The sequence below is a fragment of the Chanos chanos genome, chromosome 7, assembly GCF_902362185.1.
Source record: "Chanos chanos chromosome 7, fChaCha1.1, whole genome shotgun sequence".
Taxonomy (NCBI): domain Eukaryota; kingdom Metazoa; phylum Chordata; class Actinopteri; order Gonorynchiformes; family Chanidae; genus Chanos; species Chanos chanos.
Genome location: NC_044501.1, coordinates 10,678,802 through 10,694,693, shown reverse-complemented (window position 1 = coordinate 10,694,693; position 15,892 = coordinate 10,678,802). Strand labels below are relative to the sequence as shown.

Sequence of the window (15,892 nt, the reverse complement as noted above, 5' to 3'; positions counted from 1 at the left end):
GGCCAGGCATATTATGTAAATCCCATTTTGAAGCTAAGCCACAACTGATCAGTGAGAAACTCCCCCGCTCTCTCTCTCTCTCTTTCTCTCTCTGTCTCTCAATTTCTCCCTCTCCCCCTTCTCTCCCTCACCACCCTACTCTTCCCCTCTCTGCTCTGTGCTTGGCTGCCTGCAGGGACAAAGGCTCACGCTCTCTCTCTCTCACACACACACACACACACACACACACACACACACGCCTGTCCACAATCACTGGATTATAAACTGACTGTAGGGCCAGAGCAGGCTTCCAAGGCACCCCGACAACCTGTATGCTATCTCTCTTTATCCTCTGCCTCATGCACCCACACACACACACACACACACATACATACACATGTGCGCACACACACTGCTCTCATGTAAACACACACACCCCCACACAGACACATCACTCTCATGTAAACACACACACACACACACCACTGCATGCATGATAACTAAAGGGCAAGAGTCTGATATGTGTGTGTGTTTGTGCGCGTGCATGTGTGTGTGTGTGTGTGTGTATGGGAGAGGGAGAGAGAGAGAGAGTGTGAAATGAGGACCCTGATGTGCTTAAAAGCAGACAAGGTAAATAATTTATACTACGACTAAAAAGCCAACGGATTTATAAGCTTTTGTCTGCGACTACCCAGAATCACACCGCCTCCTTTTTTGCAATATTTCTACTTCCAAAAAAAAAAAAAAAAACAAAGAAAGAAAGAAAAAAAACCCCCGAAACATATCGGCAACAGTTACTATGACTAAAATATTTCAGAGCAACAAACCAGAAGGACTCTCTTCACCAAAAGGCAACTGTTCAATTTCAGTCGTTATTTCATGTCTAATCTGTTCTCTGAGTCTCCTTCTTGCCTTTCAAGCTCAAAGGACATATGAGGGGCATGAAAACCAAAACACTGCTGTTTCCGTAAGTTCCCAGTTAACGAAATTCAGTCATTGCCCCCAATACGTAACAAGTACCTGAGATAAAGACCGCTGATCTGGGATCAGCCACCCTCAGTCCACAGAACTGCGTTCGCCAGGACTACGGAAGTCGATATCTGGTCCTCTATCAGGCAAGTGTGGGCCGTACAGCCACTGCATGTGACGTCTACTGTTGCCCATCCATCCCTGTGAGATCTGGGCCTCGGTACTAAATGGTAAACGTGGGACAGTGAGAGAGTGCTTAAGTGTGGGCTTTCATTCACGAATGCCCAGGTAAAAGAGACGCCCATGAACCAGCCCCTGGTTTTCACACTCGTTCTTAGAAACGCCAGGCTTTTGAGGTCATTAGTGGCCGTTTAGCACCACTAGTGAAATGAAATTGAAGCCGTTCAATTCGGTAAGCGCTTTTTCCGTGAGAGGTTTTTTTTTTTTTTCCTCCTGACTACCAGACAGAGGTAGTCTGAGCCGCTAAGAGAATGCAACCCATCAGACTGCAATTTAAAAAGGTGGAAGAGAGAGAGAGAGAGAGAGAGAGAGAGAGAGAGAGAGAAAGAGAGAGAGAGCATATGAGAGAGAGAGAGAGAGAGAGAGAGAGAGAGAGAACATGAGAGAGAGAGAGTGAGAGAGAGAGAGAGAGAGAGGAGGGGAGGGGAGGATAGGGAGAGAAATCCATTTCAGCATGCTGGGATGCACCCAGGCTCAAATGTCTGGGCAAGCCAAAAAACCAGAGTTCATGTTGAAAACTATAATTATGGATTTAAAGAGCTTAGGGCAGAAATCCGTCCACAGAGCTCCAATGCATTCTGATCAGCTCAGCTAGTGGTCAGTCGGATAACCTGATTCTGAGGCAGCAGGGAGGGCAGATTCAATGCATTCTACTGCATGTCCTAGCACAGGGCTCCAGCTCCACACAAAAGCACCACGTATTACGCTACATGGCATGTGAAATATAACATACTAAACCAGCATTAATATATCTATAAGCTGGGTGTATATATATATATATTTTTTTTTTTTTGAAGGCACGACAACACGGAAAACTTGGAAATTGGGAATTGACATTCCGGCTGTACTATTGCTAAACTATAATTTGGCTTTCAGAAATTTTAAGTCATTCAACAATCCAGAACATTCTAGAAGACATACAGAGCATTCTCAGTTGTTACCAGTTGTGAGGAATGTAAGATGCAAATACAGTAGAGAACAATGCAAATACAAATTAGAGAACAGCTTACATTTTCCTAAATTTCAAAGTCAGTGCTTCTCCCAATCTAAAGTTATCCCAACATGAATACATAGGGATGTAGTTGAAGCGTATTTCATAATTTAAAAACAATACAAAAACTTAAGAGAAATTTGAAAAAAGAGCTGTGATCAAAATCAGAGAACACTTTGGGATACTTCACAGTTCTCGGTGCTAATCTGGCACCTTGTGCTAATTTCCTTAATCATCTGACATACCCTATTTGTCTGGCAACACCCATAATCATTTTTGCAAGATGGCTGAGCTGCTCCAAGGTGACTGAAACCCTGTGACAGCAGGTCGCTCAGATGAAGGCCGAAGGGATCACCCCGTCAGCCGTGGCAAGTGAAGCTGCTCGTTCCAAGAGCGTAATTTCTAGGATACGGAAGCTTTACGACGACACTGCTTCATTCAAGCCCCCGAAAAACGCAGGTTGTCCACGTAAGACAAACACACGAGAGAGCAGGACGATCGGGAGACTCTCGATGGGGAAATCGGTTCGACGCTGCAGCCAGAACTGCTCGCCAATTCGGCGCTCGACGGGGCAGGGTTCTGTCTCGCCGCGCGGGAGAATTCGGACTGAAAGCCCACTCCGCAGTGACCAAGCCTCTCACCAGCAGAGAAAAAAAAAAAAAAATCAAAAAGGCTAGACTAACCTTTGCTGAGGAGCATGCTGTATTGGACAGAGGAGAACTGGTCCAAAGTTCACTTAAGTGTTGAGAGCCAAGTTTCATTTAGCTGGGTCAGATGGGATTTGTTCGGCATTGAACTGGGAAAAGACTGAACCAAAACTGTGTGAAGAAGTCAGTTAAGTTTGGAGGAGGAAGCACCATGGTTTGGGGAGGGGGGGGTGTTTTCTCCAGCAGGAGTTGAGCCTCTCGTACAGCTACAAGGCAAGGTGAATGCTAATGTTTATCAGAACCTCTTTTGGCAACACAACCCTGCGAGCATCTCCCAATCAGCCCGCAAATTTTTATGCAAGACAACGCCCCTCGTCACACTGCAAAACGGGTAAAGCACTTCCTTGAAGCTGAAAACCCTGAAATAATGAAATGGCCGGTCCAGAGTCCTGATCTGAACCCGATCAGGAATCTCTGGATGATCACTGGTGTCAAAGTCATGGCTAAGAAACTCACTACAGTTACCGAACTGTGGAAGAGACTGGAAAGAGAGCGGAACCAGATCAAACCAGAGCAGTTTGAGAAAGTGGTGATGTCCTGTGGGATCAGATGGGCTGAAGTCATTCAAAGCAAGGGCCCGTGCACTTCTTAGTGATTTTTGAAAGCTGTAACCATCAAAAAATATCATTTTGTAAGCTTCTTTTTCTGCTACAATGGTTACTGTTCTCTAATTTTGATCGCTGTATTTTCCACGACAAAGGTTTTTCGTTGAATTACCTTGGTTATTTTGAAAAATATGCGAGTAAGAACAGTGGTATACCCACAGCTAATATTCTTTCAAATTCTGAGCGACTGAAGGTCACCAATATTCCAGAAAAAAAAAATCAAGTATTCATGAATCGTTCTCTAATTTTCATCTCTATTATATGTTTGTTAAAAATGTTTCCTTTCTTTAGCACTATCCATTAATTTTCTCTTCGATCCATTTGCAATCTCTCCATTCCCTCATCCAAAAAAAAAAAAAATCATTGACTAGATTCCATTATTCCTTTGTCTGGTCATTGCAGCTGTCCCATCTCTTCTTTCTTTAAATCCTCTCTCTTCCCACTGTGCCCTGTCCTGCTCATCTCTCTCTCTCTCTCTCTCGCTCTCTCTATCCCACAATCCCTTGATTTCTACACTGAAACACCGACCCTCCTCTATCGAGCCATTTTTCTCCTCCGCAGTAAGACGGCGCGTTGACTCCTCCGTTTCCTCTTCCTCGCATTCAATGTCTTCTGCTGTAAGACGCCTGCCATCTTTCCCTCCCACCCCCTCTCTCTCTCTCGCTCTCTCTCTCTGTGTGTGTGTGTGTGTCAGTGTGTGTTGGACCCCCTGCCAGGGAACCCTTGTTTGACATGGCTCATGCGACGCAGGCCATGTTCACGGCACTCACCATGTCCCTGTGTGTCACGATATAGCCGTGGCCATGACTGCCTCTGCACTGCAACGGGATACAACACTCCAGAGATCTGCCAGAGGAAAAGAGAGAGAGAGGGGAAGAAAGAAGAGAGAGAAAAAGAAAGAAAAAAAGGGGAGAGGGGGGAGGGGGGGGGAGACACCGTGAGTAATAGCAGTAAAGCAAGGCCACACTGGCTCAGACACACAGGACAGATGACTATACTCTAGACGTTTAAAAAAAAAAAAAAAAGCAAAAAAAAAAAAAAGCATGTGGAGTCAAAATGTCTTGAGAGTTGTGAAGTTCTTTGTGTTGAAGTGAAATAAAAGCAACAGTGTGCTGGTTACAAGGAGGTGATTTAAAACCACGGGTGGGTTGCTATTTCTTTCCTCGAAGATCTTTGTGTGTGAATGTGTGCATTATGTCTCTGTACTATATCAATGAACAAGGAGTCACTCCCTTCCATACTTTAACCGTTCCAAACACAAGGATTGCCACTCACTGGCACATTCAAACCTCATCTCAGCTAAGAGATTTGGACACACCTTAAAAAAAAAAAAAGGTAACAGACGCCACTGAACAGAACTAAGAAGCTTGAGTATTGGACCAAACACCGTCTTAAACTTCACGAGCTACGCGAAACACACACACACACAGACAGACAGACAGACACACACAAGAATGCATGAACCTAGCCCACGTTCCCAACACTTGCCTACTCATTCGGGACTGAGCAACTCCTCACCTTTCAGTGGGTGAGTTAATCTGCTTACAGAGTCTGTACTTGAGCCAATGAAGTTGATGGGGAGAGCCAAAGAAGATCATCCAGACTGGAAGGCGGGGGGGGGGGTCAACCTCTGTGCTAGCCTGCTTAACTCCCCTTATCCGCATTGTGCGTTAAGTGAGTCTATATGCTTGTGTGTGTGTGTGTAAAGGGAGAAAGATGGAGGAAATACATGTCAAAACTCGACACTCGGCCAAAACTGAATGAAAGCGACACCGGGCTCGTCAAAGCCAACTAGCCGCAGTAGCTAACGCACCGTTAATCTCGCCGTTTGGTTGTAACAGGGCTGTTGTTTTGGTGAGGAAAATGTTAAGGCTGTCCAGCACCAGGGAACAGCCAATAATCAACAAGCCAATTCTGGAGAAGAACTTTTTTTTTTTTTTTTTTTTTACGACGATGAATTCTTTTACAAAACTCTAGTTTTCAATCACAAACAAAAGCACCCTAGGTTAAGTCAGTAAAACTCTGGTATGCATCTGAGGGGGGAAAAAAAAAAAAGTTCAGTAAACGACAACCAACAGGTCTGAGACACTGGGATACCAGTAAGTTCCACCAGAGAAGACCGAATACAAACACATCTTTCGGTTTGTGGTGTTTGTTTTCTCTTCTGACTGGAACACTGAGAGGTATCAGTGGGTAGCAGGAACAAACATAAGCATATAGACTATCTGGGCTCCCGTGACTGTGCAAATAGCCAACTGTGAGGAAACAAGAACAAACCCAGAGGGAAGAGCCTACGTTTGAGATACTGCCTCAGGAGAGAGAGAGAGTGTGTGTGTGTGTGTGTGTGTGTGTGTGTGTGTGTGTGTGTGTGTGTGTGTGAGACAGACGAAGAGAGCCTGCAGGCAGAGTAAGGTTGGCTCCGTTAATACACGTCAGGGGAAGAAGAAAATAAATGGTACTTTTATTCAAACTAAGTTTAACTCACAGCCATTCACACACACACACACACACACACACACAACTAGCCTACCACCTCTACACCACCTACCTCACAAAATACACAACCAACTGAAAGTCCACTCATCAAATTACCACCACAAAAGGCAAAACAAGAAAAAAATCTCAGGTGTGCTAACAAAAACAGAAAGTTTGTATAAATAAAAAAAAACAGAAAGTGTATGTATATATAAATGTATTTGCCAAATAAATATGTATGACAGACTGTTGTAGTCTATGCTGTATATATGAATCTTAAGTGTGTATTTATCTGTATCTATATATATATATAATTTACTAATATGCATATGATGAAGCTTCATGTCGACAACACAGACTGTAAGATATTACTGGCAGAGCTGGTTGTCTGTGGTGCCCAGGTAGCGGGGTGTGTGTGTGTGTGTGTGTGTGTGTGTCTGTTCGTGTTAGTGCAGAGAGCCATCAGAAATGACAGTCATAGGGTTTGCATTAATGAGCGACTGCGGCAAAACTGCTACCGCGGCTCCCATACTTAATGAGAGGAGCATGATCTGCAGTTCTCTTTCCAAAACAACTGCACTCACACGCGCGCGCACACACCTCACACACACACACCCTTCACACAGTCACAATACACAACAACAACACAGGCTTAATGTTCACTCACTCTGTAAACACCCTCCCCACACACACACCCAAATCCACACACACACACACACACACACACACACAAAACTCAACACTATCAAATAACTATTCTACCTACTCAAAACCCCATGCATAAAACCCAACCCACTCAATTATTACATCAACTCCATGTAAATTAATACAACACTCTAATAACCAAATCCCAAAAGCAACACACTCAAACCTCCTTGTCTCTATAAAAACAACAAGCACAACACAACCGTGCCCACTCAAGAGCCTTTCCTACCACTATCAAATTAATAAAACAGGGAGAAAAAAAAAAAAAACCCTTTAATATACCACTGACGCCTAATTCAAAAGCATTTAATGCAATAAAAATACCGCTCATACTTTGGGCAAAAACGCAGCCCTCCATCTCTGTTCCTCCTCAAACTCAACAGAAAAAAAACCCAAAACAAAACAAAACAAAAAAGAAAAACAGCAAACCTCATAATTCTAATCAAAATCCATATATATTTTAAAAAAAACTAAGTCCAAATAACCAAAACAAACAAACAAACAAACAAACAAAAAGAACTCAAGTTTTACTTAAGCTCAGCTGAAACCCTTGGCCATCACCACAAACATCTATACGACATCTGAAACGTTAACACCACTGTCTGCTCCCTAAAGTTCTACACAAATACAATGACCATATGCACAGTGAGGGAGGATCATCAAATTCCATTCAGCTAGTCGTGTAATTAAGAAGAGACGCTGGGAAAAAGAAAAAAAACACACACACACACACAAAATCAGGCAGGGTGTTTAAGAGCCCTTCAGCAAAAAAAAAAAAAAAAAAAAAAAAGGCAAATTTTTAAATTCATTTCCTGCCATTCTGCATCGCTGGCTAAGAACGCCAAGCTCTTCTGAACCCTCTAACGGTAACAGGAATCAAGCAACTTACACAAACGATGGAAAACGCTGACAAAAAAAAAAGTTCAATTCGCCGCAGTTTTCAGAGTGCAATTACAGCCGTTTTTAATCCTAGTTCTGCTTTTCAGTTTTAGGCCAGAGTTACCGAGGATATTAAGGGGTAGTGTGTTTAAAAAAAAAAAAAAAAACGCAACAGGCTCAGTTGTGCACATTTGAACTTGGCCATTTCATTTACGTCAACACCAAAAGAAGCAAAATTTTCTCTTTTCTGCAATGCACATTGCATTGCTATGGCGATTAGCAGGTACACCGTTTGTTTGTTTGCTTGGCTTGGCTTACTTAAGTGAACATAATTTACCAAAAATCAACAATCCTAACTGGTGAGGAAGCCGTATTCTTTTCAATCCCCGTCTTATCTTCCCCCCGGTTTGAGTTTTGTAACTGGCACGCGACCTGACACTTAGCATCATCGCAGGCTCGTGAAGCAGATGCATGCGCGCTGTGCTAAACAGACTGTGTGAGAACAGAGATTCGCGCAAGAGGGATCGCTAACTTTGGAGTCTACGCGTTCAGCACAGGCAAGCGGGTGAGTCAGCTATAAGAGTCGGACAGGAGCTCAGAGAACCGACACAGCCAGCACAAGGGCCATTTGTGCAGAGTGCAGATAGGGGAAAAAATTCCTGCCAATTTTGTGTGTGTGTATGCGTGCGTGTGTGTGTGTTTGGGGGGGTGGGGGGGGGGGGGGGGGGCATGTCCCTACACCCACCTCTGATTACATCTGTGCTGTCAGCAACTATTTATACTAAAAGAAAATACTGCTAAAGCTTCTACAATGCAATTTACAAATCAAACTGTACACTTTACTCACACACACACACACAAACTACTTTCTCCAAATGACCATTCTGCATCCCACACATATTCATCTTTTTCAAACGTCAACTTATCAACAAACCCTTCCGAAGTTCAGTTGTGGTGTTTTGGGTCAGTCATCGTTGTGTTTTTTTGGGAAACCCAGCTTTTCTGGTAATGGTAAACTGTCCATGCCAGACTTAAAAGTGATACTCAAATTTGAGGCCTGTATTTTGGAAATTAGCATAAGCAAAACTACTATTCTCAGTGAATTTTCCCTAAACAAAATTCAGCCCTGTACAATTTAGCCTTTCTGAAAATAGCCAAAAAGAGCAGGGTTGCTCATTTCAGATGTAAACACTCGAGCTGTCCAGCACATACGCATCTTGGCGTCATCGAAGCGTTGCAAGACGAACGAGCGTCGACTACACGACTACACAGACCGTACACAGCCATTCTCCTCATCAGCTCTCCCTCTCCCTCCTGCTAATCAGACGAACAGATCAATCAATCGATGCCATACGATCACGATCTCCCCTTCAGGACGCTAATCCAACTTCCCGGGGTAACTCAAGTTTCCAAACACACAGAATACCCCTTACACTTGAAGAGCTCCCAGTCTTCATAGGACTGGCTCTTGTGAGGTCTGAAGTCCCTCTGGCCGGGGTTGTGTTACCGCCATGTGCAAAACGCGTTATGACCGTGGCCTTATTAAAAGCTTAAATGAAGTCTGCTCAGACAGGTGGCAGCTGACGTGTGCTTAAGAACCAACACGGAAGAGGGAACCAAGTCATAGCTACATGACAGGTGGCTGATCTCGGATGGATAAATCTTGATTGATGCACATCAGTCTGTCCATCAACCCCCCCCCCCCCAACCTCAGAGCTTGAAAATGACAAGCCTCTATTGAGGAACACGGGAACATGACGCTCGGCAGCATGAGGCAAGCGTCTGAAGTCTGACTCGCGCGCAGACAAGGTAGAATTTAACCCTTCCAGAGCTGACGCCACACTCGCACCCATGGTTACACAATTGCATTCCTTACACGTTCGAACAAACCAGTTTAACCATATTAACCGCAGGAGGAGAAGGAATGGAGGTTTGTGTGCGGGTGTGTGCAAGTGAAGTTTGGAAGAAAAAAAAAAGAAAAGAAAAAACACAATTTGCAGAGACGAAAAGAAGTTTTTCACTCGTTATACCGTTAACAATTTTGTATTGCGTTGTTCTACAGAAAGAGTGAGTGAGAGCAGGACAGAGAGAGTGAGAGAGTTAGAGAGTTAGAGAGGGAGAGAGAGAGCGAGCGAGCGAGAGTTAGTTGTTGAGCAGCACTGAGTAACGGTACTGGCTGCAGTCTGACAGCCATTTAGAGGCGTCTAAAGACTCTGACAACCCATGGGACAACCTCCATTCATCTTCATCTTCTCCGTCTTGGCCCACCCACCTCCTCACAACGGTATCACACTGCTCCCTCTGCCCTGCTCCACCCCAGGGCCAGACTGTTTGTTGACCAACCACGGAAAGACGGAGAGACAGGAGGGAGGTAGAGATGAGACTTTGGGAAGGGAAAATTGGGAACTTCAAACTGGGAATTTCAAATCCAAGATTCAGGTGGATGTGATGTTAAGGTACCTGTGTTAAGTCAAGCACTGGTAACGAAATGAGCTTTAGATACCCAGGCTATGCCAACCCAGATAAGCAAGGCCTGTGTGTTTCGTGGTTTGGTTCCTGCAAATAGACTCTATTGAGATCCTATTTGTAACTGTCGTATGGAGCGGGGTCATAGCAACAAAGAGAGTTCAAAGTATGTTTCTAAATTGCATTACCTACACACAAACATGTCCGGAATACCCGAATTCCCATGGTTCTCATTTCCAGATCTGCTATGATAATAAAGCACGTTTGCAGGAGAAAATTTTTCCGAAGGCATTAGTCGAGAATTGCGCAGGCCTAGCTTGAACTCGCCGAACCCTGACAGCGAGCGTCCATTTGCTCCTACCCCCCCCCCCCCCCCCCCGCCCCCCTTTCTGACTGCAAGACTATCCTCCTGACTGTGTGTGTTTGCCTTTGTTTAGTCAAGTGTCCATGAACCTCTTGTGTTGTGGGCCTCTTGCTACGCTAGCTACTGCTGCTGCTTCTGGCATGGGCTCGCAGACGCCAACTCACTGCCAAACACATGGCGCCTGAATGACATGATGTCACACGACAAGCTGGTGAGAGGGGTGAGGTGCGCTGGCACGTAAAAAGGGTGCACATGCGTGCGTGCAAACACACACACACACACACACACACACACACACACACAACAAGACAGAAGAGAGGTCAGACTGAAATAACCAGAAGTTACCAGGAGACAAGTTTTGCATTGTGTTCGTAACACGGTTGAGCTACCTCAGCACTCTTACCGTATTCTCATCGCAACCATAAAACAACCAGAGCAGGAGGTTCTGCAGCCTGTTTGGCCCGCTGTCCGTGGCCGGGAGCCTCGTCAGGGCCGCCGCGGCTCCAAAAAAAACCCTCCTCCGCAGAGCATTGAGTCGGGTTATAGTGGGGAAGCTCTTCCCGAGCTTTATCCCCGCCACTGCTATCTGCCTCTCGCAAGCAAGTCCAAACAGAATGACACACTGTTCAAAAAAACCGGCCCATTTAACAGGGCTGGCACGGCGGCCCGCTCACGCTGGCACTGTCGCATAGTGACACAACCTGCTTCTGGCATGGCAGGGAAACGTTGGCACAGCTGTGGCTCTCTCCAAAAAAAAAAAAAAGAGAGAGAGAGAGAGAGAGAGAGAGAGAGAAGGAGAGAGAGAGAGAGAGAGGGAGAGAGAGAGAAAATAAATAAAAAATTAAAAGAAAAAAAAAAAGAGGCCGGAGTATTTGGCAAGAGAGCCGCCAGCACATTCGTACACATCCCCGGGTTGCCAGGTCTCCTGCCCGAATGAAAAGCCAAGCCATTTTATAGGGGTGAATTAAAAAAAATATATTATTTAAGAGAAAGAGAATAAAAAAGTCCATGATTAGCAAGAGAGATTACATTTGGGGAGGATAGGACAAGAGGAGAGAGAGAGAGAGAGAGAGAGAGAGAGAGAGAGAGCGCGAAGGGGGAAAAAGAAGGGAGAAAATCCTCCCAGCATTCTCTTCTTACAGCTAAGAGCATACCAACATCTCTCACCAACCCCCCCCGCCCCGCACTCACATACATTAAATATCCCCCTAGCACCAACCAGCCCTCCCTGCTTTACTACAAAAGCCAGTGGACCGTTCCAAAAAAGCACATCCCACAGTTTTCAGCAGTGAGAGGGATAAGGTATCAAGCAAAGTCCTGGCACCTTCTGAGCCATGTTCACACAATGAGCTCATACACTGAGATCTCATCACAAAAAAAAAAAAAAAAAAACCCAAAAAACTGCATAATCACTGTATGACCAAACCTAAGTGGGTTTGAGTGTGATGCATGGTCTTCAGGCGTGAAATGAGAAGGGGGGTGAGGGGGGGCCTAAACATTTTCTCTCCTCTTTTTGTTTGACACAGTGCTGCGTTTTAGAGGGCTCTCCAAAAAAAAACCACGTGTCTCGGGTTGACAGCCAGTAAGTCAGTCAGTAAGTCAGCTCGTCCGTCAGGGACAGCGAGTCCCGTGAACCTGACAGCCCTAGCACACGGGACGGTTCATCGCCTGATCCGGGAGGCAACGTTACCATTCAGCCAGGCTATGAGTAAAAAGCCAAAACTGTGAGAAAGAGGGCGACCAGCCACCCCGTCTGAAGGCGAAAAGGCCAGTTCCAACTCTTAATGTCTTCGACGTGACGGGCCTTACGGAACGGTTACCGTATCGAGATTAAACGCTCTCTCTTTTTTTTTTTCCTTTTCTTTTGCTAAACTCCATTCTTCATGCCAGCTGCCATGGTGACAGATGGCCAGGTGCGCCCTTCCGGGTCAGATGTGAGTCAGTTGGACACCAGTGAAAAGGGAGGACCATCACTTTACTGGGGAAAGATTAGCATCGCTGACTTGCCTTTCCAAGCATTCCGACTGATCCCGGGCAGACAGCGGCTAGAGGACCTAAACTAGCTTACGACGCCAACCTGCGTTTTCAACGATCTGCGTAAACCAGCTCCATCGACGATTAAAGAGTTATCTGAACTTGTTTATAACATCAATCTTCCCCCCCCCCCCCCCCCGATCAATAATCTCTCCACATAAATGTGTGTGAGGTATTGAGATGACCTCAGACAGCATTCCACAGATGAAACACTTGAGCCAACGTAGCTCATGGCGTCACACAAAGAGAAATTACTTGTGAATGTTTTCCATTTTGATTTATTTAAGGTGATGTAAGATAACTCTAAAGCAAAAACTACTCCGAGACCCAGCTGTGTTTGACACTTCGAATCACATTTTCTCGCAAAAAGCAGTTTTTAATGACAGAAAATGCCCTCCGATGCCATAAACCCCAAACCGCTGGTCATTAAACTGTGCCAGGCTCAAACGCAATTCAACTTTCTCTCAGAAACCTGCTGCAGAACTTAAAGTTGGCCTTTATGAGCAGAATTTCCAATTTTTGAATGGAATAAAAGCAATTTCAAACAGAATGCCTTATTTGCCTCAGTCATTTCATGTTTTCCACATTTAATTCTAAGTTAAAATTAAACCTGATACCATTTTTTTGTTTCTTCTCATTACTTTCTTGAGTTCAAGTTCAACTGAGTTCACTTACCAAGTGCAAAAAAATATATATATTTTAAGAAGTATGGTACTTTTGCATTAAAACAAAACCAAGAGTTCAAAATATAACTAAAGAAAGACATTTTCTACAAAAACAAAAAAAAGTAGAAATAAAAATGAACAACAATTTTAATGTTTCCTCTGAAGATTGCTCTGCCTCATCTGGTGGAAATGATTTAAACTTCAACTTAATACCTATAATTACCATCAATAATCAAAGCAACTAACAGCTAAACAGCAAACGAAAAACACACCTCAACAGATAATGTCTCTGATGAAGAGAGCAAACAAATGGGTGAGTCATTACACAGACGGTTACCTTCCTATCAGTCTCTCACAAATATATACATGTACACACAAACACAACACACACACACGCACACGCACGCACACACATATTAGAGGCCATTAGAGAAACGGAGAGGGACACAGGCAGGAGGGCTATGCCTGTGATTACAGGTTGGCATGCTCTCCTATCTCTGTGGGACAAGGGGCCACCTCGCTCTGTGTGTGTGTGTGTGTGAGACAAACTCTGTCAGTAATGAATGGGGGCCGGGAGGAGGCAGAGGCTTTGGGACTGACCTACAGTCTGAGACCGTCTGGCTGGACCGCAGGGTGCACGACCCAACTGCCCAGGGCCCAGACACACACACACACACACAGGCGCGCACACACACACACAGGCGCGCACACACACACACACTAACAGGTTTCATGAAACATCCCTCTCTGGCAGGACGAACCCCTCCTTTCTACAAACAAAAACCACCTTAAGACAAAAGCGTTCACGCTCCATTTTAAGGAATTACTCGTCTTCGCGCCCGTCTCCAAATGGCCGGTTCACACCCGATATCCAATACCTGAACCTAAACACTAGCAATTAGGGTCATATTATCGCCGCATTAAAGCAATTTCACAGCACTAAGGGCGTCTTAACCGCTGTGTATTTATCCACAGCTCAAAGAGAAACAGCCTTACCATCGCTCACTTCAGGGCCCGCTGAAACCACGGCCAACTCTCTGATATGATACAGCCAGACGATCGGCCAAGCACAATCAGGAAAAACAGGGTGGGGGTGGGGGGCGGGGGGGGGGTTACTTTAAAGTTTCTCTAAGGCCAAAAAAAACCCAAAAAACCAGAAATCACTATATCCATTACACATTTTCTTTTCGCTGATATTCAGTGTTACTGACGTGCAGCTGTCTGTCAAGTACGAGAGAGGGTCGCCACCCGTCGCCTACCCCCCCCGGCAGTCGTGCTAACCAGTGGAGACTGGGTTTGGCAAACTGGCATTTGACAGTGTGAAAGACACACTGCAGGGAGATTTACTGACACAGTTCAAAAATATCATTCCTGTAACTGCTCCTCAACCACCACACAACCAACATCTAAAACCAGGGTGCAAAAATTACATGGGAGAGTAGTCCTGCAATTTGGAGAGCTTTCATTTGATTATGTACGTCTAGCCTTGAATTCATAAACATGAGATTTGTACCTGATTCAACCTCGCTCAAGGTTCAGGTACAAAGGCATCTTTTAATAAAAAAAAGTCCCAACCTCTGAGCTGTAAACATACATACAGTTTCTTTTCAATTTAAAAGGAGCTGTTTTGTCATTCTGAGAACAAAATGAAGGACATTTACAGAACATTTGGTCCTCCAGGCTAAGTTCAAAATCACACCCTCATGGTCACAGGTTTACAACTCTAAATAAGATTTAGGTGTGTCAATAAATCAAATTGGGGAAAAAAAAAAAAAACAAAAAAAAAACTGTACCACATCACATGGCATCATGGCCACATCACACTTTCAGACATTACTCTGAACCTATGAACAGTTTCCCTACACACTGGACACTGCACTGCGCGTATACAGTTTGTGTGTCTGTGTCAATGAGAAAGAGAAAGAGAGAGAGAAAGAGAGAGAGAGAGAGAGAGAGAGAGAGAGAGAGAGAGAGAGAGAGAGAGAGAGAGAGAGAGAGAGAGAGAGATATTTTGATTGGTTGTGTGTGTGTGTGTCTGATAAGTCACTGTACCTTAGATGACCCTCAGGTCTCAAAGGCTCCTGCTCCTCCTCATTTGAAGAGCCTGCCAAAAGGTTCCCCCTGCGTTTGTGTGTGTGTGTGTGTGTGTGTGTGTATGCGTATGTCTCTACTGTACTGTTGGAGACCAAAGCAGTTTGTGTGGGGGGGAAAAAAAAAAAAAAAAAAAAAAGAAACCAAAGGTCCAGAAGCCACAACCGTCACTGATCCTTCAAAAAAAAAAAAACCCAAAAACAAAACAAAAAAAAAACCTCAAGGTTCCTCGTTCACGAAGATCACACCATCCATTCACAAATCTAGAAGAGAAAGAGAAACAGAGAGATCAGATCAGATGGGATGGTCAAATGTGTACATCATGTTGCACTTAAACGACTCGATCTACTACACGGCTAATGCCACGAATACATGCCATTCAGGAGAGGAAGAGACTGGGCAAAAGAACATTTAGAGAAGACCGGGACTCTGAAAAAAACCTACTGTATATCTACACCATGCCCTCCTCTCCCACGATTCTGGTCATGCTTGGAGGACATTTGAATTGCCACAAAGATGACGCACGTTCCTCCGAGTTTTTACGGAATGAGTTACCATTGGTTCCCTCAACAACACAGTAACGTGAAAGTTGTTTTGTTCACAGTTTCTTTTCTTTTGTCAGTGTAAAATTGTTGCGTCCAAATTTCAGAGAAACCTGATCAAAAACACCTTTGACCGTACCGCCAATTTCACCAACCCCTTAAAAAAAAAACCAGAGTTCA

At 44.6% G+C, this 15,892-nt stretch overlaps 1 protein-coding gene across 1 annotated transcript in view; it reads right to left on the bottom strand.

The window, feature by feature from the left end:
• Positions 1 to 15,276, bottom strand: part of bcl9 (BCL9 transcription coactivator) — a 31,168-nt gene extending 15,892 nt beyond the window's left edge. Inside the window, exons 1-2 of the mRNA XM_030780773.1 lie at positions 15,132 to 15,276; positions 4,262 to 4,337 (exon numbers count right to left, since the gene is read on the bottom strand). The gene's annotated coding sequence lies outside the window, so the exon portion shown is untranslated. The remainder of the gene's footprint in view (positions 1 to 4,261; positions 4,338 to 15,131) is intronic.
• Between the last annotated feature and the right edge of the window lie 616 nt (positions 15,277 to 15,892).